This window comes from Podarcis melisellensis (assembly GCF_964234715.1).
Source record: "Podarcis melisellensis genome assembly, chromosome: 5".
NCBI classification, from domain to species: Eukaryota; Metazoa; Chordata; class Lepidosauria; order Squamata; family Lacertidae; genus Podarcis; species Podarcis melisellensis.
Window position 1 is genome coordinate 90,522,337 of NC_138537.1, and position 26,766 is coordinate 90,549,102.

General features: G+C 45.0%; 1 long non-coding RNA gene across 1 annotated transcript in view; it reads right to left on the reverse strand.

Moving 5' to 3' along the window:
* Nucleotides 1-26,766, reverse strand: part of LOC309370306 — a 343,221-nt gene that overhangs the window by 271,502 nt on the left and 44,953 nt on the right. The gene's annotated exons all lie outside the window — the stretch shown is intronic.

Below are 26,766 nucleotides of genomic sequence, written 5' to 3' on the forward strand. Positions count from 1 at the left end.
CTTCACCGGCAGAAAAATATTTTTTTGAAAAAATCCCTAAGCCCCGGGGTCACAATTTCATCAAAAATCTGACTTTTGGCATTCCACTCAAAAATGGTGCCAGGCGGTTGCAAATGCTCCCCTGAGAGGTTTGGCGGTCGAAACAGAAGGCTTCTTATCACAGGACAAGAAATTAGCGCCCGACAACTTCACCGGCAGAAAAATATTTTTTTGAAAAAATCCCTAAGCCCCGGGGTCACAATTTCATCAAAAATGGGACTTTTGGCATTCCACTCAGAAATGGTGCCAGGCGGTTGCAAATGCTCCCCTGAGAGGTTTGGCGGTCGAAACAGAAGGCTTTTTATCACAGGACAAGAAATCAGCCCTCGTCTACTTCACCGGCAGAAAAAAAAAATTTTCAAAAAAATACCTAAGCCCCGGGGTCACAACTTCATCAAAAATCTGACTTTTGGCATTCCACTCAAAAATGGTGCCAGGCGGTTGCAAATGCTCCCCTGAGAGGTTTGGCGGTCGAAACAGAAGGCTTCTTATCACAGGACAAGAAATCAGCGCCCGACAACTTCACCGGCAGAAAAATATTTTTTTGAAAAAATCCCTAAGCCCCGGGGTCACAATTTCATCAAAAATGGGACTTTTGGGAATTCACTCAAAAATGGTGCCAGGCGGTTGCAAATGCTCCCCTGAGAGGTTTGGCGGTCGAAACAGAAGGCTTTTTATCACAGGACAAGAAATCAGCGCCCGACAACTTCACCGGCAGAAAAACATTTTTTTGAAAAAATCCCTAAGCCCCGGGGTCACAATTTCATCAAAAATCTGACTTTTGGCATTCCACTCAAAAATGGTGCCAGGCGGTTGCAAATGCTCCCCTGAGAGGTTTGGCGGTCGAAACAGAAGGCGTCTTATCACAGGACAGGAAATCAGCCCTCGACAACTTCACCGGCAGAAAATTCTTTTTTTGAAAAAATCCCTAAGCCCCGGGGTCACAATTTCATCAAAAATGGGACTTTTGGGAATTCACTCAAAAATGGTGCCAGACGGGTGCAAATGCTCCCCTGAGAGGTTTGGCGGTCGAAACAGAAGGCTTTTTATCACAGGACAAGAAATCAGCCCTCGTCAACTTCACCGGCAGAAAAAAAAAATTTTCAAAAAAATACCTGAGCCCCGGGGTCACAACTTCATCAAAAATCTGACTTTTGGCATTCCACTCAAAAATGGTGCCAGGCGGTTGCAAATGCTCCCCTGAGAGGTTTGGCGGTCGAATCAGAAGGCTTTTTATCACAGGACAAAAAATCAGCGCCCGACAACTTCACCGGCAGAATTTTTTTTTTTGAAAAAATCCCTAAGCCCCGGGGTCACAATTTCATCAAAAATCTGACTTTTGGCATTCCACTCAAAAATGGTGCCAGACCGTTGCAAATGCTCCCCTCAGAGGTTTGGCGGTCGAAGCAGAAGGCTTCTTATCACAGGACAAGAAATCAGCGCCCGACAACTTCACCGGCAGAAAAATATTTTTTTGAAAAAATCCCTAAGCCCCGGGGTCACAATTTCATCAAAAATGGGACTTTTGGGAATTCACTCAAAATGGTGCCAAGCGGTTGCAAATGCTTCCCTGAGAGGTTTGGCGGTCGAAACAGAAGGCTTTTTATCACAGGACAAGAAATCAGCCCTCGACAACTTCACCGGCAGAAAAATATTTTTTTGAAAAAATCCCTAAGCCCCGGGGTCACAATTTCATCAAAAATGGGACTTTTGGCATTCCACTCAGAAATGGTGCCAGGCGGTTGCAAATGCTCCCCTGAGAGGTTTGGCGGTCGAAACAGAAGGCTTTTTATCACAGGACAAGAAATCAGCCCTCGTCTACTTCACCGGCAGAAAAAAAAAATTTTCAAAAAAATACCTAAGCCCCGGGGTCACAACTTCATCAAAAATCTGACTTTTGGCATTCCACTCAAAAATGGTGCCAGGCGGTTGCAAATGCTCCCCTGAGAGGTTTGGCGGTCGAAACAGAAGGCTTCTTATCACAGGACAAGAAATCAGCGCCCGACAACTTCACCGGCAGAAAAATATTTTTTTGAAAAAATCCCTAAGCCCCGGGGTCACAATTTCATCAAAAATGGGACTTTTGGGAATTCACTCAAAAATGGTGCCAGGCGGTTGCAAATGCTCCCCTGAGAGGTTTGGCGGTCGAAACAGAAGGCTTTTTATCACAGGACAAGAAATCAGCGCCCGACAACTTCACCGGCAGAAAAACATTTTTTTGAAAAAATCCCTAAGCCCCGGGGTCACAATTTCATCAAAAATCTGACTTTTGGCATTCCACTCAAAAATGGTGCCAGGCGGTTGCAAATGCTCCCCTGAGAGGTTTGGCGGTCGAAACAGAAGGCGTCTTATCACAGGACAGGAAATCAGCCCTCGACAACTTCACCGGCAGAAAATTCTTTTTTTGAAAAAATCCCTAAGCCCCGGGGTCACAATTTCATCAAAAATGGGACTTTTGGGAATTCACTCAAAAATGGTGCCAGACGGGTGCAAATGCTCCCCTGAGAGGTTTGGCGGTCGAAACAGAAGGCTTTTTATCACAGGACAAGAAATCAGCCCTCGTCAACTTCACCGGCAGAAAAAAAAAATTTTCAAAAAAATACCTGAGCCCCGGGGTCACAACTTCATCAAAAATCTGACTTTTGGCATTCCACTCAAAAATGGTGCCAGGCGGTTGCAAATGCTCCCCTGAGAGGTTTGGCGGTCGAATCAGAAGGCTTTTTATCACAGGACAAAAAATCAGCGCCCGACAACTTCACCGGCAGAATTTTTTTTTTTGAAAAAATCCCTAAGCCCCGGGGTCACAATTTCATCAAAAATCTGACTTTTGGCATTCCACTCAAAAATGGTGCCAGACCGTTGCAAATGCTCCCCTCAGAGGTTTGGCGGTCGAAGCAGAAGGCTTCTTATCACAGGACAAGAAATCAGCGCCCGACAACTTCACCGGCAGAAAAATATTTTTTTGAAAAAATCCCTAAGCCCCGGGGTCACAATTTCATCAAAAATGGGACTTTTGGGAATTCACTCAAAATGGTGCCAAGCGGTTGCAAATGCTTCCCTGAGAGGTTTGGCGGTCGAAACAGAAGGCTTTTTATCACAGGACAAGAAATCAGCCCTCGACAACTTCACCGGCAGAAAAAGATTTTTTTGAAAAAATCCCTAAGCCCCGGGGTCACAATTTCATCAAAAATCTGACTTTTGGCATTCCACTCAAAAATGGTGCCAGGCGCTTGCAAATGCTCCCCTGAGAGGTTTGGCGGTCGAAACAGAAGGCTTCTTATCACGGGACAAGAAATCAGCGCCCGACAACTTCACCGGCAGAAAAATATTTTTTTGAAAAAATCCCTAAGCCCCGGGGTCACAATTTCATCAAAAATGGGACTTTTGGGAATTCACTCAAAAATGGTGCCAGGCGGTTGCAAATGCTCCCCTGAGAGGTTTGGCGGTCGAAACAGAAGGCGTCTTATCACAGGACAGGAAATCAGCCCTCGACAACTTCACCGGCAGAAAATTCTTTTTTTGAAAAAATCCCTAAGCCCCGGGGTCACAATTTCATCAAAAATGGGACTTTTGGGAATTCACTCAAAAATGGTGCCAGACGGGTGCAAATGCTCCCCTGAGAGGTTTGGCGGTCGAAACAGAAGGCTTTTTATCACAGGACAAGAAATCAGCCCTCGTCAACTTCACCGGCAGAAAAAAAATTTTTTCAAAAAAATACCTGAGCCCCGGGGTCACAACTTCATCAAAAATCTGACTTTTGGCATTCCACTCAAAAATGGTGCCAGGCGGTTGCAAATGCTCCCCTGAGAGGTTTGGCGGTCGAATCAGAAGGCTTTTTATCACAGGACAAAAAATCAGCGCCCGACAACTTCACCGGCAGAAATTTTTTTTTTGAAAAAATCCCTAAGCCCCGGGGTCACAATTTCATCAAAAATCTGACTTTTGGCATTCCACTCAAAAATGGTGCCAGACCGTTGCAAATGCTCCCCTCAGAGGTTTGGCGGTCGAAGCAGAAGGCTTCTTATCACAGGACAAGAAATCAGCGCCCGACAACTTCACCGGCAGAAAAATATTTTTTTGAAAAAATCCCTAAGCCCCGGGGTCACAATTTCATCAAAAATGGGACTTTTGGGAATTCACTCAAAAATGGTGCCAAGCGGTTGCAAATGCTCCCCTGAGAGGTTTGGCGGTCGAAACAGAAGGCTTTTTATCACAGGACAAGAAATCAGCCCTCGACAACTTCACCGGCAGAAAAAGATTTTTTTGAAAAAATCCCTAAGCCCCGGGGTCACAATTTCATCAAAAATCTGACTTTTGGCATTCCACTCAAAAATGGTGCCAGGCGCTTGCAAATGCTCCCCTGAGAGGTTTGGCGGTCGAAACAGAAGGCTTCTTATCACGGGACAAGAAATCAGCGCCCGACAACTTCACCGGCAGAAAAATATTTTTTTGAAAAAATCCCTAAGCCCCGGGGTCACAATTTCATCAAAAATGGGACTTTTGGCATTCCACTCAGAAATGGTGCCAGGCGGTTGCAAATGCTCCCCTGAGAGGTTTGGCGGTCGAAACAGAAGGCTTTTTATCACAGGACAAGAAATCAGCCCTCGTCTACTTCACCGGCAGAAAAAAAAAATTTTCAAAAAAATACCTAAGCCCCGGGGTCACAACTTCATCAAAAATCTGACTTTTGGCATTCCACTCAAAAATGGTGCCAGGCGGTTGCAAATGCTCCCCTCAGAGGTTTGGCGGTCGAAACAGAAGGCTTCTTATCACAGGACAAGAAATCAGTGCCCGACAACTTCACCGGCAGAAAAATATTTTTTTGAAAAATCCCTAAGCCCCGGGGTCACAATTTCATCAAAAATGGGACTTTTGGGAATTCACTCAAAAATGGTGCCAGGCGGTTGCAAATGCTCCCCTGAGAGGTTTGGCGGTCGAAACAGAAGGCTTTTTATCACAGGACAAGAAATCAGCGCCCGACAACTTCACCGGCAGAAAAACATTTTTTTGAAAAAATCCCTAAGCCCCGGGGTCACAATTTCATCAAAAATCTGACTTTTGGCATTCCACTCAAAAATGGTGCCAGGTGGTTGCAAATGCTCCCCTCAGAGGTTTGGCGGTCGAAACAGAAGGCTTTTTATCACAGGACAGGAAATCAGCCCTCGACAACTTCACCGGCAGAAAAACATTTTTTTGAAAAAATCCCCAAGGCCCGGGTTCACAATTTCATCAAAAATGGGACTTTTGGGAATTCACTCAAAAATGGTGCCAGACGCTTGCAAATGCTCCCCTGAGAGGTTTGGTGGTCGAAACAGAAGGCTTTTTATCACAGGACAAAAAATCAGCGCCCGACAACTTCACCGGCAGAAATTTTTTTTTTGAAAAAATCCCTAAGCCCCGGGGTTACAATTTCATCAAAAATCTGACTTTTGGCATTCCACTCAAAAATGGTGCCAGACCGTTGCAAATGCTCCCCTCAGAGGTTTGGAGGTCGAAACAGAAGGCTTCTTATCACAGGACAAGAAATCAGCGCCCGACAACTCCACCGGCAGAAAAATATTTTTTTGAAAAAATCCCTAAGCCCCGGGGTCACAATTTCATCAAAAATGGGACTTTTGGGAATTCACTCAAAAATGGTGCCAGGCGGTTGCAAATGCTCCCCTGAGAGGTTTGGCGGTCGAAACAGAAGGCTTTTTATCACAGGACAAGAAATCAGCCCTCGACAACTTCACCGGCAGAAAAAGATTTTTTTGAAAAAATCCCTAAGCCCCGGGGTCACAATTTCATCAAAAATGGGACTTTTGGGAATTCACTCAAAAATGGTGCCAGACGGTTGCAAATGCTCCCCTGAGAGGTTTGGCGGTCGAAACAGAAGGCTTCTTATCACAGGACAAGAAATCAGCGCCCGACAACTTCACCGGCAGAAAAATATTTTTTTGAAAAAATCCCTAAGCCCCGGGGTCACAATTTCATCAAAAATCTGACTTTTGGCATTCCACTCAAAAATGGTGCCAGGCGGTTGCAAATGCTCCCCTGAGAGGTTTGGCGGTCGAAACAGAAGGCTTTTTATCACAGGACAAGAAATCAGCCCTCGACAACTTCACCGGCAGAAAAAGATTTTTTTGAAAAAATCCCTAAGCCCCGGGGTCACAATTTCATCAAAAATGGGACTTTTGGGAATTCACTCAAAAATGGTGCCAGACGGTTGCAAATGCTCCCCTGAGAGGTTTGGCGGTCGAAACAGAAGGCTTCTTATCACAGGACAAGAAATCAGCGCCCGACAACTTCACCGGCAGAAAAATATTTTTTTGAAAAAATCCCTAAGCCCCGGGGTCACAATTTCATCAAAAATGGGACTTTTGGCATTCCACTCAGAAATGGTGCCAGGCGGTTGCAAATGCTCCCCTGAGAGGTTTGGCGGTCGAAACAGAAGGCTTTTTATCACAGGACAAGAAATCAGCCCTCGTCTACTTCACCGGCAGAAAAAAAAAAATTCAAAAAAATACCTAAGCCCCGGGGTCACAATTTCATCAAAAATGGGACTTTCGGGAATTCACTCAAAAATGGTGCCAGACGGTTGCAAATGCTCCCCTGAGAGGTTTGGCGGTCGAAACAGAAGGCTTCTTATCACAGGACAAGAAATCAGCGCCCGACAACTTCACCGGCAGAAAAATATTTTTTTGAAAAAATCCCTAAGCCCCGGGGTCACAATTTCATCAAAAATCTGACTTTTGGCATTCCACTCAAAAATGGTGCCAGGCGGTTGCAAATGCTCCCCTGAGAGGTTTGGCGGTCGAAACAGAAGGCTTCTTATCACAGGACAAGAAATTAGCGCCCGACAACTTCACCGGCAGAAAAATATTTTTTTGAAAAAATCCCTAAGCCCCGGGGTCACAATTTCATCAAAAATGGGACTTTTGGCATTCCACTCAGAAATGGTGCCAGGCGGTTGCAAATGCTCCCCTGAGAGGTTTGGCGGTCGAAACAGAAGGCTTTTTATCACAGGACAAGAAATCAGCCCTCGTCTACTTCACCGGCAGAAAATAAAAAATTTCAAAAAAATACCTAAGCCCCGGGGTCACAACTTCATCAAAAATCTGACTTTTGGCATTCCACTCAAAAATGGTGCCAGGCGGTTGCAAATGCTCCCCTGAGAGGTTTGGCGGTCGAAACAGAAGGCTTCTTATCACAGGACAAGAAATCAGCGCCCGACAACTTCACCGGCAGAAAAATATTTTTTTGAAAAAATCCCTAAGCCCCGGGGTCACAATTTCATCAAAAATGGGACTTTTGGGAATTCACTCAAAAATGGTGCCAGGCGGTTGCAAATGCTCCCCTGAGAGGTTTGGCGGTCGAAACAGAAGGCTTTTTATCACAGGACAAGAAATCAGCGCCCGACAACTTCACCGGCAGAAAAACATTTTTTTGAAAAAATCCCTAAGCCCCGGGGTCACAATTTCATCAAAAATCTGACTTTTGGCATTCCACTCAAAAATGGTGCCAGGCGGTTGCAAATGCTCCCCTGAGAGGTTTGGCGGTCGAAACAGAAGGCGTCTTATCACAGGACAGGAAATCAGCCCTCGACAACTTCACCGGCAGAAAATTCTTTTTTTGAAAAAATCCCTAAGCCCCGGGGTCACAATTTCATCAAAAATGGGACTTTTGGGAATTCACTCAAAAATGGTGCCAGACGGGTGCAAATGCTCCCCTGAGAGGTTTGGCGGTCGAAACAGAAGGCTTCTTATCACAGGACAAGAAATCAGCCCTCGTCAACTTCACCGGCAGAAAAAAAATTTTTTCAAAAAAATACCTGAGCCCCGGGGTCACAACTTCATCAAAAATCTGACTTTTGGCATTCCACTCAAAAATGGTGCCAGGCGGTTGCAAATGCTCCCCTGAGAGGTTTGGCGGTCGAATCAGAAGGCTTTTTATCACAGGACAAAAAATCAGCGCCCGACAACTTCACCGGCAGAAATTTTTTTTTTGAAAAAATCCCTAAGCCCCGGGGTCACAATTTCATCAAAAATCTGACTTTTGGCATTCCACTCAAAAATGGTGCCAGGCGCTTGCAAATGCTCCCCTGAGAGGTTTGGCGGTCGAAACAGAAGGCTTCTTATCACGGGACAAGAAATCAGCGCCCGACAACTTCACCGGCAGAAAAATATTTTTTTGAAAAAATCCCTAAGCCCCGGGGTCACAATTTCATCAAAAATGGGACTTTTGGCATTCCACTCAGAAATGGTGCCAGGCGGTTGCAAATGCTCCCCTGAGAGGTTTGGCGGTCGAAACAGAAGGCTTTTTATCACAGGACAAGAAATCAGCCCTCGTCTACTTCACCGGCAGAAAAAAAATTTTTTCAAAAAAATACCTAAGCCCCGGGGTCACAACTTCATCAAAAATCTGACTTTTGGCATTCCACTCAAAAATGGTGCCAGGCGGTTGCAAATGCTCCCCTCAGAGGTTTGGCGGTCGAAACAGAAGGCTTCTTATCACAGGACAAGAAATCAGTGCCCGACAACTTCACCGGCAGAAAAATATTTTTTTGAAAAAATCCCTAAGCCCCGGGGTCACAATTTCATCAAAAATGGGACTTTTGGGAATTCACTCAAAAATGGTGCCAGGCGGTTGCAAATGCTCCCCTGAGAGGTTTGGCGGTCGAAACAGAAGGCTTTTTATCACAGGACAAGAAATCAGCGCCCGACAACTTCACCGGCAGAAAAACATTTTTTTGAAAAAATCCCTAAGCCCCGGGGTCACAATTTCATCAAAAATCTGACTTTTGGCATTCCACTCAAAAATGGTGCCAGGTGGTTGCAAATGCTCCCCTGAGAGGTTTGGCGGTCGAAACAGAAGGCTTTTTATCACAGGACAGGAAATCAGCCCTCGACAACTTCACCGGCAGAAAAACATTTTTTTGAAAAAATCCCCAAGGCCCGGGTTCACAATTTCATCAAAAATGGGACTTTTGGGAATTCACTCAAAAATGGTGCCAGACGCTTGCAAATGCTCCCCTGAGAGGTTTGGTGGTCGAAACAGAAGGCTTTTTATCACAGGACAAAAAATCAGCGCCCGACAACTTCACCGGCAGAAAATTTTTTTTTGAAAAAATCCCTAAGCCCCGGGGTTACAATTTCATCAAAAATCTGACTTTTGGCATTCCACTCAAAAATGGTGCCAGACCGTTGCAAATGCTCCCCTCAGAGGTTTGGAGGTCGAAACAGAAGGCTTCTTATCACAGGACAAGAAATCAGCGCCCGACAACTCCACCGGCAGAAAAATATTTTTTTGAAAAAATCCCTAAGCCCCGGGGTCACAATTTCATCAAAAATGGGACTTTTGGGAATTCACTCAAAAATGGTGCCAGGCGGTTGCAAATGCTCCCCTGAGAGGTTTGGCGGTCGAAACAGAAGGCTTTTTATCACAGGACAAGAAATCAGCCCTCGACAACTTCACCGGCAGAAAAAGATTTTTTTGAAAAAATCCCTAAGCCCCGGGGTCACAATTTCATCAAAAATCTGACTTTTGGCATTCCACTCAAAAATGGTGCCAGGCGGTTGCAAATGCTCCCCTGAGAGGTTTGGCGGTCGAAACAGAAGGCTTTTTATCACAGGACAAGAAATCAGCCCTCGACAACTTCACCGGCAGAAAAAGATTTTTTTGAAAAAATCCCTAAGCCCCGGGGTCACAATTTCATCAAAAATGGGACTTTTGGGAATTCACTCAAAAATGGTGCCAGACGGTTGCAAATGCTCCCCTGAGAGGTTTGGCGGTCGAAACAGAAGTCTTCTTATCACAGGACAAGAAATCAGCGCCCGACAACTTCACCGGCAGAAAAATATTTTTTTGAAAAAATCCCTAAGCCCCGGGGTCACAATTTCATCAAAAATGGGACTTTTGGCATTCCACTCAGAAATGGTGCCAGGCGGTTGCAAATGCTCCCCTGAGAGGTTTGGCGGTCGAAACAGAAGGCTTTTTATCACAGGACAAGAAATCAGCCCTCGTCTACTTCACCGGCAGAAAAAAAAAAATTCAAAAAAATACCTAAGCCCCGGGGTCACAATTTCATCAAAAATGGGACTTTCGGGAATTCACTCAAAAATGGTGCCAGACGGTTGCAAATGCTCCCCTGAGAGGTTTGGCGGTCGAAACAGAAGGCTTCTTATCACAGGACAAGAAATCAGCGCCCGACAACTTCACCGGCAGAAAAATATTTTTTTGAAAAAATCCCTAAGCCCCGGGGTCACAATTTCATCAAAAATGGGACTTTTGGGAATTCACTCAAAAATGGTGCCAGGCGGTTGCAAATGCTCCCCTGAGAGGTTTGGCGGTCGAAACAGAAGGCTTTTTATCACAGGACAAGAAATCAGCGCCCGACAACTTCACCGGCAGAAAAACATTTTTTTGAAAAAATCCCTAAGCCCCGGGGTCACAATTTCATCAAAAATCTGACTTTTGGCATTCCACTCAAAAATGGTGCCAGGCGGTTGCAAATGCTCCCCTGAGAGATTTGGCGGTCGAAACAGAAGGCTTTTTATCACAGGACAGGAAATCAGCCCTCAACAACTTCGCCGGCAGAAAAACATTTTTTTGAAAAAATCCCCAAGGCCCGGGTTCACAATTTCATCAAAAATGGGACTTTTGGGAATTCACTCAAAAATGGTGCCAGACGCTTGCAAATGCTCCCCTGAGAGGTTTGGCGGTCGAAACAGAAGGCTTTTTATCACAGGACAAAAAATCAGCGCCCGACAACTTCACCGGCAGAAATTTTTTTTTTGAAAAAATCCCTAAGCCCCGGGGTCACAATTTCATCGAAAATCTGACTTTTGGCATTCCACTCAAAAATGGTGCCAGACCGTTGCAAATGCTCCCCTCAGAGGTTTGGCTGTCGAAACAGAAGGCTTCTTATCACAGGACAAGAAATCAGCCCCCAACAATTTCACCGGCAGAAATTTTTTTTATAAAAAAAATCCCTAAGCCCCGGGGTCACAATTTCATCAAAAATGCGACTTTTGGGAATTCACTCAAAAATGGTGCCAGGCGGTTGCAAATGCTCCCCTGAGAGGTTTGGCGGTCGAAACAGAAGGCTTTTTATCACAGGACAAGAAATCAGCCCTCGACAACTTCACCGGCAGAAAAAGATTTTTTTGAAAAAATCCCTAAGCCCCGGGGTCACAATTTCATCAAAAATCTGACTTTTGGCATACCACTCAAAAATGGTGCCAGGCGGTTGCAAATGCTCCCCTGAGAGGTTTGGCGGTCGAAACAGAAAGCTTTTTATCACAGGACAAGAAATCAGCCCTCGACAACTTCACCGGCAGAAAAAGATTTTTTGGAAAAAATCCCTAAGCCCCGGGGTCAAAATTTCATCAAAAATGGGACTTTTGGGAATTCACTCAAAAATGGTGCCAGACGGTTGCACATGCTCCCCTGAGAGGTTTGGCGGTCGAAACAGAAGGCTTTTTATCACAAAACAAGAAATCAGCGCCCGACAACTTCACCGGCAGAAAAAAATTTTTTTGTAAAAATCCCTAAGCCCCGGGGTCACAATTTCATCAAAAATCTGACTTTTGGCATTCCACTCAAAAATGGTGCCAGGCGGTTGCAAATGCTCCCCTGAGAGGTTTGGTGGTCGAAACAGAAGGCTTCTTATCACAGGACAGGAAATCAGCCCTCGACAACTTCACCGGCAGAAAATTCTTTTTTTGAAAAAATCCCTAAGCCCCGGGGTCACAATTTCATCAAAAATGGGACTTTTGGGAATTCACTCAAAAATGGTGCCAGAGGGGTGCAAATGCTCCCCTGAGAGGTTTGGCGGTCGAAACAGAAGGCTTTTTATCACAGGACAAGAAATCAGCCCTCGTCAACTTCACCGGCAGGAAAAAAATTTTTTCAAAAAAATACCTAAGCCCCGGGGTCACAACTTCATCAAAAATCTGACTTTTGGCATTCCACTCAAAAATGGTGCCAGGCGGTTGCAAATGCTCCCCTGAGAGGTTTGGCGGTCGAAACAGAAGGTTTTTTATCACAGGACAAGAAATCAGCCCTCGACAACTTCACCGGCAGAAAAACATTTTTTTGAAAAAATCGCCAAGGCCCGGGTTCACAATTTCATCAAAAATGGGACTTTTGGGAATTCACTCAAAAATGGTGCCAAACGGTTGCACATGCTCCCCTGAGAGGTTTGGCGGTCGAAACAGAAGGCTTTTTATCACAGGACAAAAAATCAGCGCCCGACAACTTCACCGGCAGAAATTTTTTTTTTGAAAAAAAACCCTAAGCCCCGGGGTCACAATTTCATCAAAAATCTGACTTTTGGCATTCCACTCAAAAATGGTGCCAGACCGTTGCAAATGCTCCCCTCAGAGGTTTGGCGGTCGAAACAGAAGGCTTCTTATCACAGGACAAGAAATCAGCGCCCGACAACTTCACCGGCAGAAAAATATTTTTTTGAAAAAATCCCTAAGCCCCGGGGTCACAATTTCATCAAAAATGGGACTTTTGGGAATTCACTCAAAAATGGTGCCAGGCGGTTGCAAATGCTCCCCTGAGAGGTTTGGCGGTCGAAACAGAAGGCTTTTTATCACAGGACAAGAAATCAGCGCCCGACAACTTCACCGGCAGAAAAAGATTTTTTTGAAAAAATCCCTAAGCCCCGGGGTCACAATTTCATCAAAAATCTGACTTTTGGCATTCCACTCAAAAATGGTGCCAGGTGGTTGCAAATGCTCACCTGAGAGGTTTGGCGGTCGAAACAGAAGGCTTTTTATCACAGGAGAGGAAATCAGCCCTCGACAACTTCACCGGCAGAAAAACATTTTTTTGAAAAAATCCCCAAGGCCCGGGTTCACAATTTCATCAAAAATGGGACTTTTGGGAATTCACTCAAAAATGGTGCCAGACGCTTGCAAATGCTCCCCTGAGAGGTTTGGTGGTCGAAACAGAAGGCTTTTTATCACAGGACAAAAAATCAGCGCCCGACAACTTCACCGGCAGAAAATTTTTTTTTGAAAAAATCCCTAAGCCCCGGGGTTACAATTTCATCAAAAATCTGACTTTTGGCATTCCACTCAAAAATGGTGCCAGACCGTTGCAAATGCTCCCCTCAGAGGTTTGGCGGTCGAAACAGAAGGCTTCTTATCACAGGACAAGAAATCAGCCCTCGTCTACTTCACCGGCAGAAAAAAAAAAATTCAAAAAAATACCTAAGCCCCGGGTTCACAACTTCATCAAAAAATCTGACTTTTGGCATTCCACTCAAAAATGGTGCCAGGCGGTTGCAAATGCTCCCCTGAGAGGTTTGGCGGTCGAAACAGAAGGCTTCTTATCACAGGACAAGAAATCAGCGCCCGACAACTTCACCGGCAGAAAAATATTTTTTTGAAAAAATCCCTAAGCCCCGGGGTCACAATTTCATCAAAAATGGGACTTTTGGGAATTCACTCAAAAATGGTGCCAGGCGGTTGCAAATGCTCCCCTGAGAGGTTTGGCGGTCGAAACCGAAGGCTTTTTATCACAGGACAAGAAATCAGCGCCCGACAACTTCACCGGCAGAAAAACATTTTTTTGAAAAAATCCCTAAGCCCCGGGGTCACAATTTCATCAAAAATCTGACTTTTGGCATTCCACTCAAAAATGGTGCCAGGCGGTTGCAAATGCTCCCCTGAGAGATTTGGCGGTCGAAACAGAAGGCTTTTTATCACAGGACAGGAAATCAGCCCTCGACAACTTCGCCGGCAGAAAAACATTTTTTTGAAAAAATCCCCAAGGCCCGGGTTCACAATTTCATCAAAAATGGGACTTTTGGGAATTCACTCAAAAATGGTGCCAGACGCTTGCAAATGCTCCCCTGAGAGGTTTGGCGGTCGAAATAGAAGGCTTTTTATCACAGGACAAAAAATCAGCGCCCGACAACTTCACCGGCAGAAATTTTTTTTTTGAAAAAATCCCTAAGCCCCGGGGTCACAATTTCATCGAAAATCTGACTTTTGGCATTCCACTCAAAAATGGTGCCAGACCGTTGCAAATGCTCCCCTCAGAGGTTTGGCTGTCGAAACAGAAGGCTTCTTATCACAGGACAAGAAATCAGCCCCCAACAATTTCACCGGCAGAAATTTTTTTTATAAAAAAAATCCCTAAGCCCCGGGGTCACAATTTCATCAAAAATGCGACTTTTGGGAATTCACTCAAAAATGGTGCCAGGCGGTTGCAAATGCTCCCCTGAGAGGTTTGGCGGTCAAAACAGAAGGCTTTTTATCACAGGACAAGAAATCAGCCCTCGACAACTTCACCGGCAGAAAAAGATTTTTTTGAAAAAATCCCTAAGCCCCGGGGTCACAATTTCATCAAAAATCTGACTTTTGGCATACCACTCAAAAATGGTGCCAGGCGGTTGCAAATGCTCCCCTGAGAGGTTTGGCGGTCGAAACAGAAAGCTTTTTATCACAGGACAAGAAATCAGCCCTCGACAACTTCACCGGCAGAAAAAGATTTTTTGGAAAAAATCCCTAAGCCCCGGGGTCAAAATTTCATCAAAAATGGGACTTTTGGGAATTCACTCAAAAATGGTGCCAGACGGTTGCACATGCTCCCCTGAGAGGTTTGGCGGTCGAAACAGAAGGCTTTTTATCACAAAACAAGAAATCAGCGCCCGACAACTTCACCGGCAGAAAAAAATTTTTTTGTAAAAATCCCTAAGCCCCGGGGTCACAATTTCATCAAAAATCTGACTTTTGGCATTCCACTCAAAAATGGTGCCAGGCGGTTGCAAATGCTCCACTGAGAGGTTTGGCGGTCGAAACAGAAGGCTTCTTATCACAGGACAGGAAATCAGCCCTCGACAACTTCACCGGCAGAAAATTCTTTTTTTGAAAAAATCCCTAAGCCCCGGGGTCACAATCTCATCAAAAATGGGACTTTTGGGAATTCACTCAAAAATGGTGCCAGAGGGGTGCAAATGCTCCCCTGAGAGGTTTGGCGGTCGAAACAGAAGGCTTTTTATCACAGGACAAGAAATCAGCCCTCGTCAACTTCACCGGCAGGAAAAAAATTTTTTCAAAAAAATACCTAAGCCCCGGGGTCACAACTTCATCAAAAATCTGACTTTTGGCATTCCACTCAAAAATGGTGCCAGGCGGTTGCAAATGCTCCCCTGAGAGGTTTGGCGGTCGAAACAGAAGGTTTTTTATCACAGGACAAGAAATCAGCCCTCGACAACTTCACCGGCAGAAAAACATTTTTTTGAAAAAATCGCCAAGGCCCGGGTTCACAATTTCATCAAAAATGGGACTTTTGGGAATTCACTCAAAAATGGTGCCAGACGCTTGCAAATGCTCCCCTGAGAGGTTTGGCGGTCGAAACAGAAGGCTTTTTATCACAGGACAAAAAATCAGCGCCCGACAACTTCACCGGCAGAAATTTTTTTTTTGAAAAAAAAACCCTAAGCCCCGGGGTCACAATTTCATCAAAAATCTGACTTTTGGCATTCCACTCAAAAATGGTGCCAGGCGGTTGCAAATGCTCCCCTGAGAGGTTTGGCGGTCGAAACAGAAGGTTTTTTATCACAGGACAAGAAATCAGCGCCCGACAACTTCACCGGCAGAAAAAGATTTTTTGGAAAAAATCCCTAAGCCCCGGGGTCAAAATTTCATCAAAAATGGGACTTTTGGGAATTCACTCAAAAATGGTGCCAGACGGTTGCACATGCTCCCCTGAGAGGTTTGGCGGTCGAAACAGAAGGCTTTTTATCACAAAACAAGAAATCAGCGCCCGACAACTTCACCGGCAGAAAAAATTTTTTTTGTAAAAATCCCTAAGCCCCGGGGTCACAATTTCATCAAAAATCTGACTTTTGGCATTCCACTCAAAAATGGTGCCAGGCGGTTGCAAATGCTCCCCTGAGAGGTTTGGCGGTCGAAACAGAAGGCTTCTTATCACAGGACAGGAAATCAGCCCTCGACAACTTCACCGGCAGAAAAAATTTTTTTTGAAAAAATCCCTAAGCCCCGGGGTCACAATTTCATCAAAAATGGGACTTTTGGGAATTCACTCAAAAATGGTGCCAGAGGGGTGCAAATGCTCCCCTGAGAGGTTTGGCGGTCGAAACAGAAGGCTTTTTATCACAGGACAAGAAATCAGCCCTCGTCAACTTCACCGGCAGGAAAAAAATTTTTTCAAAAAAATACCTAAGCCCCGGGGTCACAACTTCATCAAAAATCTGACTTTTGGCATTCCACTCAAAAATGGTGCCAGGCGGTTGCAAATGCTCCCCTGAGAGGTTTGGCGGTCGAAACAGAAGGTTTTTTATCACAGGACAAGAAATCAGCCCTCGACAACTTCACCGGCAGAAAAACATTTTTTTGAAAAAATCGCCAAGGCCCGGCTTCACAATTTCATCAAAAATGGGACTTTTGGGAATTCACTCAAAAATGGTGCCAGACGCTTGCAAATGCTCCCCTGAGAGGTTTGGCGGTCGAAACAGAAGGCTTTTTATCACAGGACAAAAAATCAGCGCCCGACAACTTCACCGGCAGAAATTTTTTTTTTGAAAAAAAACCCTAAGCCCCGGGGTCACAATTTCATCAAAAATCTGACTTTTGGCATTCCACTCAAAAATGGTGCCAGACCGTTGCAAATGCTCCCCTCAGAGGTTTGGCGGTCGAAACAGAAGGCTTCTTATCACAGGACAAGAAATCAGCGCCCGACAACTTCACCGGCAGAAAAATATTTTTTTGAAAAAATCCCTAAGCCCCGGGGTCACAATTTCATCAAAAATGGGACTTTTGGGAATTCACTCAAAAATGGTGCCAGGCGGTTGCAAATGCTCCCCTGAGAGGTTTGGCGGTCGAAACAGAAGGCTTTTTATCACAAGACAAGAAATCAGCCCTCGTCAACTTCACCGGCAGAAATTTTTTTCAAAAAAATCCCTAAGCCCCGGGGTCACAAGTTCATCAAAAATCTGACTTTTGGAATTCCACTCAAAAATTGTGCCAGGCGGTTGCAAATGCTCCCCTGAGAGGTTTGGCGGTCGAAACAGAAGGCTTTTTATCACAGGACAAGAAATCAGCCCCCGACAACTTCACCGGCAGAATTTTTTTTTTTTGAAAAAATCCCTAAGCCCCGGGGTCACAATTTCATCAAAAATGGGACTTTTGGGAATTCACTCAAAAATGGTGCCAGATGGTTGCACATGCTCCCCTGAGAGGTTTGGCGGTCGAAACAGAAGGCTTTTTATCACAGGACAAGAAATCAGCGCCCGACAACTTCACCGGCAGAAAAAAAATTTTTTGAAAAAAATCCCTAAGCCCCGGGGTCACAATTTCATCAAAAATGGGACTTTTGGCATTCCACTCAAAAATGGTGCCAGACGGTTGCAAATGCTCCCCTGAGAGGTTTGGCGGTCGAAACAGAAGACTTTTTATCACAGGACAAGAAATCAGCGCCCGACAACTTCACCGGCAGAAAAACATTTTTTTGAAAAAATCCCTAAGCCCCGGGGTCACAATTTCATCAAAAATCTGACTTTTGGCATTCCACTCAAAAATGGTGCCAGGCGGTTGCAAATGCTCCCCTGAGAGGTTTGGCGGTCGAAACAGAAGGCTTTTTATCACAGGACAGGAAATCAGCCCTCGTCTACTTCACCGGCAGAAAAAAAAATTTTCAAAAAAATACCTAAGCCCCGGGGTCACAACTTCATCAAAAATCTGACTTTTGGCATTCCACTCAAAAATGGTGCCAGGCGGTTGCAAATGCTCCCCTGAGAGGTTTGGCGGTCGAAACAGAAGGCTTCTTATCACAGGACAAGAAATCAGCGCCCGACAACTTCACCGGCAGAAAAATATTTTTTTGAAAAAATCCCTAAGCCCCGGGGTCACAATTTCATCAAAAATGGGACTTTTGGGAATTCACTCAAAAATGGTGCCAGGCGGTTGCAAATGCTCCCCTGAGAGGTTTGGCGGTCGAAACAGAAGGCTTTTTATCACAGGACAAGAAATCAAACCCCGACAACTTCACCGGCAGAATTTTTTTTTTTGAAAAAATCCCTAAGCCCCGGGGTCACAATTTCATCAAAAATGGGACTTTTGGGAATTCACTCAAAAATGGTGCCAGACGGTTGCACATGCTCCCCTGAGAGGTTTGGCGGTCGAAACAGAAGGCTTCTTATCACAGGACAAGAAATCAGCCCTCGTCTACTTCACCGGCAGAAAAAAAAAAATTCAAAAAAATACCTAAGCCCCGGGTTCACAACTTCATCAAAAAATCTGACTTTTGGCATTCCACTCAAAAATGGTGCCAGGCGGTTGCAAATGCTCCCCTGAGAGGTTTGGCGGTCGAAACAGAAGGCTTCTTATCACAGGACAAGAAATCAGCGCCCGACAACTTTACCGGCAGAAAAATATTTTTTTGAAAAAATCCCTAAGCCCCGGGGTCACAATTTCATCAAAAATGGGACTTTTGGGAATTCACTCAAAAATGGTGCCAGGCGGTTGCAAATGCTCCCCTGAGAGGTTTGGCGGTCGAAACCGAAGGCTTTTTATCACAGGACAAGAAATCAGCGCCCGACAACTTCACCGGCAGAAAAACATTTTTTTGAAAAAATCCCTAAGCCCCGGGGTCACAATTTCATCAAAAATCTGACTTTTGGCATTCCACTCAAAAATGGTGCCAGGCGGTTGCAAATGCTCCCCTGAGAGATTTGGCGGTCGAAACAGAAGGCTTTTTATCACAGGACAGGAAATCAGCCCTCGACAACTTCGCCGGCAGAAAAACATTTTTTTGAAAAAATCCCCAAGGCCCGGGTTCACAATTTCATCAAAAATGGGACTTTTGGGAATTCACTCAAAAATGGTGCCAGACGCTTGCAAATGCTCCCCTGAGAGGTTTGGCGGTCGAAATAGAAGGCTTTTTATCACAGGACAAAAAATCAGCGCCCGACAACTTCACCGGCAGAAATTTTTTTTTTGAAAAAATCCCTAAGCCCCGGGGTCACAATTTCATCGAAAATCTGACTTTTGGCATTCCACTCAAAAATGGTGCCAGACCGTTGCAAATGCTCCCCTCAGAGGTTTGGCTGTCGAAACAGAAGGCTTCTTATCACAGGACAAGAAATCAGCCCCCAACAATTTCACCGGCAGAAAATTTTTTTATAAAAAAAATCCCTAAGCCCCGGGGTCACAATTTCATCAAAAATGCGACTTTTGGGAATTCACTCAAAAATGGTGCCAGGCGGTTGCAAATGCTCCCCTGAGAGGTTTGGCGGTCGAAACAGAAGGCTTTTTATCACAGGACAAGAAATCAGCCCTCGACAACTTCACCGGCAGAAAAAGATTTTTTTGAAAAAATCCCTAAGCCCCGGGGTCACAATTTCATCAAAAATCTGACTTTTGGCATACCACTCAAAAATGGTGCCAGGCGGTTGCAAATGCTCCCCTGAGAGGTTTGGCGGTCGAAACAGAAAGCTTTTTATCACAGGACAAGAAATCAGCCCTCGACAACTTCACCGGCAGAAAAAGATTTTTTGGAAAAAATCCCTAAGCCCCGGGGTCAAAATTTCATCAAAAATGGGACTTTTGGGAATTCACTCAAAAATGGTGCCAGACGGTTGCACATGCTCCCCTGAGAGGTTTGGCGGTCGAAACAGAAGGCTTTTTATCACAAAACAAGAAATCAGCGCCCGACAACTTCACCGGCAGAAAAAAATTTTTTTGTAAAAATCCCTAAGCCCCGGGGTCACAATTTCATCAAAAATCTGACTTTTGGCATTCCACTCAAAAATGGTGCCAGGCGGTTGCAAATGCTCCCCTGAGAGGTTTGGCGGTCGAAACAGAAGGCTTCTTATCACAGGACAGGAAATCAGCCCTCGACAACTTCACCGGCAGAAAATTCTTTTTTTGAAAAAATCCCTAAGCCCCGGGGTCACAATTTCATCAAAAATGGGACTTTTGGGAATTCACTCAAAAATGGTGCCAGAGGGGTGCAAATGCTCCCCTGAGAGGTTTGGCGGTCGAAACAGAAGGCTTTTTATCACAGGACAAGAAATCAGCCCTCGTCAACTTCACCGGCAGGAAAAAAAATTTTTCAAAAAAATACCTAAGCCCCGGGGTCACAACTTCATCAAAAATCTGACTTTTGGCATTCCACTCAAAAATGGTGCCAGGCGGTTGCAAATGCTCCCCTGAGAGGTTTGGCGGTCGAAACAGAAGGTTTTTTATCACAGGACAAGAAATCAGCCCTCGACAACTTCACCGGCAGAAAAACATTTTTTTGAAAAAATCGCCAAGGCCCGGGTTCACAATTTCATCAAAAATGGGACTTTTGGGAATTCACTCAAAAATGGTGCCAGACGCTTGCAAATGCTCCCCTGAGAGGTTTGGCGGTCGAAACAGAAGGCTTTTTATCACAGGACAAAAAATCAGCGCCCGACAACTTCACCGGCAGAAATTTTTTTTTTGAAAAAAAACCCTAAGCCCCGGGGTCACAATTTCATCAAAAATCTGACTTTTGGCATTCCACTCAAAAATGGTGCCAGGCGGTTGCAAATGCTCCCCTGAGAGGTTTGGCGGTCGAAACAGAAGGTTTTTTATCACAGGACAAGAAATCAGCGCCCGACAACTTCACCGGCAGAAAAAGATTTTTTGGAAAAAATCCCTAAGCCCCGGGGTCAAAATTTCATCAAAAATGGGACTTTTGGGAATTCACTCAAAAATGGTGCCAGACGGTTGCACATGCTCCCCTGAGAGGTTTGGCGGTCGAAACAGAAGGCTTTTTATCACAAAACAAGAAATCAGCGCCCGACAACTTCACCGGCAGAAAAAATTTTTTTTGTAAAAATCCCTAAGCCCCGGGGTCACAATTTCATCAAAAATCTGACTTTTGGCATTCCACTCAAAAATGGTGCCAGGCGGTTGCAAATGCTCCCCTGAGAGGTTTGGCGGTCGAAACAGAAGGCTCCCCTGAGAGGTTTGGCGGTCGAAACAGAAGGTTTTTTATCACAGGACAAGAAATCAGCGCCCGACAACTTCACCGGCAGAAAAAGATTTTTTGGAAAAAATCCCTAAGCCCCGGGGTCAAAATTTCATCAAAAATGGGACTTTTGGGAATTCACTCAAAAATGGTGCCAGAGGGGTGCAAATGCTCCCCTGAGAGGTTTGGCGGTCGAAACAGAAGGCTTTTTATCACAGGACAAGAAATCAGCCCTCGTCAACTTCACCGGCAGGAAAAAATTTTTTTCAAAAAAATACCTAAGCCCCGGGGTCACAACTTCATCAAAAATCTGACTTTTGGCATTCCACTCAAAAATGGTGCCAGGCGGTTGCAAATGCTCCCCTGAGAGGTTTGGCGGTCGAAACAGAAGGTTTTTTATCACAGGACAAGAAATCAGCCCTCGACAACTTCACCGGCAGAAAAACATTTTTTTGAAAAAATCGCCAAGGCCCGGGTTCACAATTTCATCAAAAATGGGACTTTTGGGAATTCACTCAAAAATGGTGCCAGACGCTTGCAAATGCTCCCCTGAGAGGTTTGGCGGTCGAAACAGAAGGCTTTTTATCACAGGACAAAAAATCAGCGCCCGACAACTTCACCGGCAGAAATTTTTTTTTTGAAAAAAAACCCTAAGCCCCGGGGTCACAATTTCATCAAAAATCTGACTTTTGGCATTCCACTCAAAAATGGTGCCAGACCGTTGCAAATGCTCCCCTCAGAGGTTTGGCGGTCGAAACAGAAGGCTTCTTATCACAGGACAAGAAATCAGCGCCCGACAACTTCACCGGCAGAAAAATATTTTTTTGAAAAAATCCCTAAGCCCCGGGGTCACAATTTCATCAAAAATGGGACTTTTGGGAATTCACTCAAAAATGGTGCCAGGCGGTTGCAAATGCTCCCCTGAGAGGTTTGGCGGTCGAAACAGAAGGCTTTTTATCACAAGACAAGAAATCAGCCCTCGTCAACTTCACCGGCAGAAAATTTTTTCAAAAAAATCCCTAAGCCCCAGGGTCACAAGTTCATCAAAAATCTGACTTTTGGAATTCCACTCAAAAATTGTGCCAGGCGGTTGCAAATGCTCCCCTGAGAGGTTTGGCGGTCGAAACAGAAGGCTTTTTATCACAGGACAAGAAATCAGCCCCCGACAACTTCACCGGCAGAATTTTTTTTTTTTGAAAAAATCCCTAAGCCCCGGGGTCACAATTTCATCAAAAATGGGACTTTTGGGAATTCACTCAAAAATGGTGCCAGATGGTTGCACATGCTCCCCTGAGAGGTTTGGCGGTCGAAACAGAAGGCTTTTTATCACAGGACAAGAAATCAGCGCCCGACAACTTCACCGGCAGAAAAAAATTTTTTTGAAAAAAATCCCTAAGCCCCGGGGTCACAATTTCATCAAAAATGGGACTTTTGGCATTCCACTCAAAAATGGTGCCAGACGGTTGCAAATGCTCCCCTGAGAGGTTTGGCGGTCGAAACAGAAGACTTTTTATCACAGGACAAGAAATCAGCGCCCGACAACTTCACCGGCAGAAAAAAATTTTTTTGTAAAAATCCCTAAGCCCCGGGGTCACAATTTCATCAAAAATCTGACTTTTGGCATTCCACTCAAAAATGGTGCCAGGCGGTTGCAAATGCTCCCCTGAGAGGTTTGGCGGTCGAAACAGAAGGCTTTTTATCACAGGACAGGAAATCAGCCCTCGTCTACTTCACCGGCAGAAAAAAAAATTTTCAAAAAAATACCTAAGCCCCGGGGTCACAACTTCATCAAAAATCTGACTTTTGGCATTCCACTCAAAAATGGTGCCAGGCGGTTGCAAATGCTCCCCTGAGAGGTTTGGCGGTCGAAACAGAAGGCTTCTTATCACAGGACAAGAAATCAGCGCCCGACAACTTCACCGGCAGAAAAATATTTTTTTGAAAAAATCCCTAAGCCCCGGGGTCACAATTTCATCAAAAATGGGACTTTTGGGAATTCACTCAAAAATGGTGCCAGGCGGTTGCAAATGCTCCCCTGAGAGGTTTGGCGGTCGAAACAGAAGGCTTTTTATCACAGGACAAGAAATCAAACCCCGACAACTTCACCGGCAGAATTTTTTTTTTTTGAAAAAATCCCTAAGCCCCGGGGTCACAATTTCATCAAAAATGGGACTTTTGGGAATTCACTCAAAAATGGTGCCAGACGGTTGCACATGCTCCCCTGAGAGGTTTGGCGGTCGAAACAGAAGGCTTTTTATCACAGGACAAGAAATCAGCGCCCGACAACTTCACCGGCAGAAAAAGATTTCTTTGAAAAAATCCCTAAGCCCCTGGGTCACAATTTCATCAAAAATCTGACTTTTGGAAATTCACTCAAAAATGGTGCCAGGCGGTTGCAAATGCTCCCCTGAGAGGTTCGGCGGTCGAAACAGAAGGCTTTTTGTCACAGGACAAGAAATCAGCCCTTGATAACTTCACCGGTAGAAAAAGATTTTTTCAATAAAATCCCTAAGCCCCGGGGTCACAATTTCATCAAAAATCTGACTTTTGGGAATTGACTCAAAAATGGTGTCAGACGGTTGCAAATGCTCCCCTGAGAGTTTTGGCGGTCGAAACAGAAGGCTTTTTATCACAGGACAAGAAATCAGCCCTCGACAACTTCACCGGCAGAAAAAGATTTTTTTGAAAAAATCCCTAAGCCCCGGGGTCACAATTTCATCAAAAATGGGACTTTTGGGAATTCACTCAAAAATGGTGCCAAACGGTTGCACATGCTCCCCTGAGAGGTTTGGCGGTCGAAACAGAAGGCTTTTTATCACAGGACAAGAAATCAGCCCTCGTCAACTTCACCGGCAGAAAAAAAATTTTTTCAAAAAAATACCTAAGCCCCGGGGTCACAACTTCATCAAAAATCTGACTTCTGGCATTCCACTCAAAAATGGTGCCAGGCGGTTGCAAATGCTCCCCTGAGAGGTTTGGCGGTCGAAACAGAAGGCTTCTTATCACAGGACAAGAAATCAGCGCCCGACAACTTCACCGGCAGAAAAATATTTTTTTGAAAAAATCCCTAATCCCCGGGGTCACAATTTCATCAAAAATGGGACTTTTGGGAATTCACTCAAAAATGGTGCCAGGCGGTTGCAAATGCTCCCCTGAGAGGTTTGGCCGTCGAAACAGAAGGCTTTTTATCACAGGACAAGAAATCAGCCCTCGACAACTTCACCGGCAGAAAAAGATTTTTTTGAAAAAATCCCTAAGCCCCGGGGTCACAATTTCATCAAAAATCTGACTTTTGGAATTCCACTCAAAAATGGTGCCAGGCGGTTGCAAATGCTCCCCTGAGAGGTTTGGCGGTCGAAACAGAAGGCTTTTTATCACAGGACAAGAAATCAGCCCTCGACAACTTCACCGGCAGAAAAAGATTTTTTTGAAAAAATCCCTAAGCCCCGGGGTCACAATTTCATCAAAAATGGGACTTTCGGGAATTCACTCAAAAATGGTGCCAGACGGTTGCAAATGCTCCCCTGAGAGGTTTGGCGGTCGAAACAGAAGACTTTTTATCACAGGACAAGAAATCAGCGCCCGACAACTTCACCGGCAGAAAAATTTTTTTTTGTAAAAATCCCTAAGCCCCGGGGTCACAATTTCATCAAAAATCTGACTTTTGGCATTCCACTCAAAAATGGTGCCAGGCGGTTGCAAATGCTCCCCTGAGAGGTTTGGCGGTCGAAACAGAAGGCTGTTTATCACAGGACAGGAAATCAGCCCTCGACAACTTCACCGGCAGAAAAAGATTTTTTTGAAAAAATCCCTAAGCCCCGGGGTCACAATTTCATCAAAAATGGGACTTTTGGGAATTCACTCAAAAATGGTGCCAGACGGGTGCAAATGCTCCCCTGAGAGGTTTGGCGGTCGAAACAGAAGGCTTTTTATCACAGGACAAGAAATCAGCCCCCGTCAACTTCACCGGCAGAAAAAAAATTTTTTCAAAAAAATACCTAAGCCCCGGGGTCACAACTTCATCAAAAATCTGACTTTTGGCATTCCACTCAAAAATGGTGCCAGGCGGTTGCAAATGCTCCCCTGAGAGGTTTGGCGGTCGAAACAGAAGGCTTTTTATCACAGGACAAGAAATCAGCCCCCGACAACTTCACTGGCAGAAAAACATTTTTTTGAAAAAATGCCCAAGGCCCGGGTTCACAATTTCATCAAAAATGGGACTTTTGGGAATTCACTCAAAAATGGTGCAGACGGTTGCAAATGCTCCCCTGAGAGGTTTGGCGGTCGAAACAGAAGGCTTTTTATCACAGGACAAGAAATCACCGCCCGACAACTTCACCGGCAGAAAAAAATTTTTTTGAAAAAATCCCTAAGCCCCGGGGTCACAATTTCATCAAAAATCTGACTTTTGGCATTCCACTCAAAAATGGTGCCAGGCGGTTGCAAATGCTCCCCTGAGAGGTTTGGCGGTCGAAACAGAAGGCTTTTTATCACAGGACAGGAAATCAGCCCTCGTCTACTTCACCGGCAGAAAAAAATTTTTTCAAAAAAATACCTAAGCCCCGGGGTCACAACTTCATCAAAAATCTGACTTTTGGCATTCCACTCAAAAATGGTGCCAGGCGGTTGCAAATGCTCCCCTGAGAGGTTTGGCGGTCGAAACAGAAGGCTTCTTATCACAGGACAAGAAATCAGCGCCCGACAACTTCACCGGCAGAAAAATATTTTTTTGAAAAAATCCCTAAGCCCCGGGGTCACAATTTCATCAAAAATGGGACTTTTGGGAATTCACTCAAAAATGGTGCCAGACGGTTGCACATGCTCCCCTGAGACATTTGGCGGTCGAAACAGAAGGCTTTTTATCACAGGACAAGAAATCAGCGCCCGACAACTTCACCGGCAGAAAAAAAATTTTTTGAAAAAAATCCCTAAGCCCCGGGGTCACAATTTCATCAAAAATCTGACTTTTGGCATTCCACTCAAAAATGGTGCCAGGCGGTTGCAAATGCTCCCCTGAGAGGTTTGGCGGTCGAAACAGAAGGCTTTTTATCACAGGACAGGAAATCAGCCCTCGTCTACTTCACCGGCAGAAAAAATTTTTTTCAAAAAAATACCTAAGCCCCGGGGTCACAACTTCATCAAAAATCTGACTTTTGGCATTCCACTCAAAAATGGTGCCAGGCGGTTGCAAATGCTCCCCTGAGAGGTTTGGCGGTCGAAACAGAAGGCTTCTTATCACAGGACAAGAAATCAGCGCCCGACAACTTCACCGGCAGAATTTTTTTTTTTTGAAAAAATCCCTAAGCCCCGGGGTCACAATTTCATCAAAAATGGGACTTTTGGGAATTCACTCAAAAATGGTGCCAGACGGTTGCACATGCTCCCCTGAGACATTTGGCGGTCGAAACAGAAGGCTTTTTATCACAGGACAAGAAATCAGCGCCCGACAACTTCACCGGCAGAAAAAAAAATTTTTGAAAAAAATCCCTAAGCCCCGGGGTCACAATTTCATCAAAAATCTGACTTTTGGCATTCCACTCAAAAATGGTGCCAGGCGGTTGCAAATGCTCCCCTGAGAGGTTTGGCGGTCGAAACAGAAGGCTTTTTATCACAGGACAAGAAATCAGCCCTCGACAACTTCACCGGCAGAAAAAGATTTTTTTGAAAAAATCCCTAAGCCCCGGGGTCACAATTTCATCAAAAATGGGACTTTCGGGAATTCACTCAAAAATGGTGCCAGACGGTTGCAAATGCTCCCCTGAGAGGTTT